This window comes from Penaeus monodon, chromosome 31 (assembly GCF_015228065.2).
Source record: "Penaeus monodon isolate SGIC_2016 chromosome 31, NSTDA_Pmon_1, whole genome shotgun sequence".
Classification (NCBI taxonomy): Eukaryota; Metazoa; Arthropoda; class Malacostraca; order Decapoda; family Penaeidae; genus Penaeus; species Penaeus monodon.
In genome coordinates, this window is record NC_051416.1 from 35,466,478 (window position 1) to 35,469,338 (window position 2,861).

Consider the following 2,861-nt stretch of genomic DNA (forward strand, 5'->3'; position numbering starts at 1 on the left):
TTATTTTAATGTTTTTGCTCAGTTTTCCTGTGTGTAAATCATGCAAATTCCTCCCCAAAATACAGTGCGAAGCCGCCTCTGACACATTTTATCAACTTTGCCGTCGAGGAATAAAAGTTCAGCAGTCATCAACGTGTCAAATGCGACGGAACTCATCATCGTAACAGCTTTAAACCACGAAGGGAGATTCCAATCCATAAAAAAATGGTTTCGAAAGTCGGAGGCTGATTGAATCTTGAAATTTACCTGAAGCCTTATGCATAAATTTGATACGATCATCAGGAAACTTTCGAATACATTTTCATATTAGAAAGCTACTTTTGTCCAGTCATGATTTACTGCATTTGTTTCGTACGTCAATCAGGCAAAAAGTATTTCCGGATTTAACCTCAACATTGTTTACCGTAATTGCATAGGTGAAACATGGCTTCAGCCCCCATAGTTTCATCAACCCGATTTAAAGTTATTTTAGTGTTTTGTTCGGTTGTCATTTTCGGAAAAAATAACCAGCAAATTGACGCTACTGACAGTTACGTGTCGCGCAATCATTGCAGTCTTTGTTGTCAAATATGGTAACAGTTCAATACTAATACTTATCTTAAAATGTAAGATGGAATTTATTGACCTTTGCCTTAGCCCAAAGTACTTCGGAGACGGTACTTCATACTACGCAGCGTAAAATTATTACCCTCCCATGTAACTAAGAATACTTTAGCCCGATTTCGTCGCTCGCTGTGACGGCACATCCAATGATTTAGCTGTGGTCGTTTTTATATCCAAATCGGTAATAATTTTTATTAATACTGCGTGTATTATTATATTTTTTATTGCATGAATTTGCTTAATTGCAATTTTCTTCGTGCAATAAATATGTAGATTTTACCGGTTCTCGTTATACCTAAGTTAAATTGTACAAACTTTATATCGTCGCGTTATTATGCTTCACCCTAATACGTCGTCCTCAACGTGGTAGTATTTCCAGGGGCAGATGTGTTTCGCAATTTGAAAAGAATATAATATTCAATATAATTTTTTTTCACATGTATACTTAATCTAATGGAGGCCAGGCACACCCTGATTTTTTTTTTCTTTTTTTGTGGATGAAGGCAGGGCTTTCCGAAAAAAAGGAGTTATGATTGGTCAGAAAAAAACTGACGTCACAGTATAAAGTTTTCATTGGCTAGGCTTTGTTGCTATTTGCTAAACAATATGATCCGCTAATTTACCAGTAACTAGCCATAATACATGGTGTCCATTTCTTAATTTTTTACTTATGAAGCATTTATTATCGTCATTTAAGGTGTTATATGTTGCGCTATGTGCGAAACATGTCAAAATATCAATATTGGTTACTTTCAGGACAGTTTTTGAAATATTGTTTTAATAAACACCCTATAAACTTATTTTTTATTTTATTTTTTTGTAAACTCACCCTCAGTTGCTCTCGGTAGAACTATCTCACCAAAAGGAATTGGGGCAGGTAGGTAGGCCTGCTCTTTCCCATCTGAAGGGAGTATGGGTGACACCTTACAAAAAGTATTGTGGAGGAGCGATTCTTATTTCTGCTTAATACACAAACAGTATCCGAGATTATATAAACATAGTTAACGTATATCAGCCGCTACCTTTCCCTTACGGTCAGAAGTTTTCATATTTTTGAGTATGAATATACGGGTTTATCAATAAGTGAGCATACCCACGATCCTTGAATTGCCCCGATTTGCATATCAGCTGTTCCTTTCATGGATTTCGGTTTATTTTTAAATTTAAATTAGGGGATGAACATGTCTGTCACACAAGAAGTGTCGAACACTACCGCCAAAAGTTTTCCCGTCATCTTCATTAAACCCCAAAGACAAGTAAATCGCTTGCGCTCTCTTTCGCTGTTATTTGGTGGTGTATCTAATGAAATCTGAATGTATTTCTTTCGGATAAGAAATGCTATAATCAGCACTGATGGTTATGGATATCGCACGTATGATATAAACAGGATCATGTTTTAAAAGTACCGACAGGGAAACTCCGCAGTAGCGTCCTATATTTTAAAATTCCCGCTAAATTCTTCATGCTTCTCCTCCTGTACTATGGCCAACACTCGATTTGCACAGTAAAATTTTTTTAGTTATTGTAAAACTGGATTTGTCATGCTTTACCTTGTATTGTCTATTTTTTATCAGAAAAAATTCCTCTTCTGTAAGTTTTGCAGGCTTTATTTACTTACAAATTAAGATATTCTACTAAAAAAAAAATAAAACATGATTGTTTTTTTTACAAAAGTAGGAAAGGAATCGAATGGCGATTTTTAAAATATTGAGATTTTTACTTAAGTTCTCTGTGACAGTTGCATTCTCAGAACTTCGTTTTTTTGAATTTTCAAAGGGAAGTCATAAAAAAAAATTCTTAGATTTTTTTTGCTCTCTTTTGCATATTTTATTTTCTATATAAAAATGGCTGTAAAACAGGACCTTTACCAAATTTTCATTAACACTAATTTCTATATGGACGTATAAGTATGAAAATACACACATTTTTATAAATGAAAGGGGTTTTTTTTGAAATTAATCCCAAAATATACCTAAAATAAATCTTAATAAAAATTTCAGTCAAAAATTATTTTTTCTTGTCCCCCTCGTGAATTCATTCTTGTAATTGCTGAACACGAAAGTTTAAGAGTTGGATGACTAACTTATCCATTTTAAATACCACAATCCCTGCCTATATCTAATTATTAATTTTTACTTCTGTGAACGATCTTACTTTATCATAGAGCATAAGATAAACATATACTTGGAGTCAGAGATAGGGAACAATACGCGGCCTCGGCCATGGTACAGGGAAATCCATGCACACGCGCGCGCACG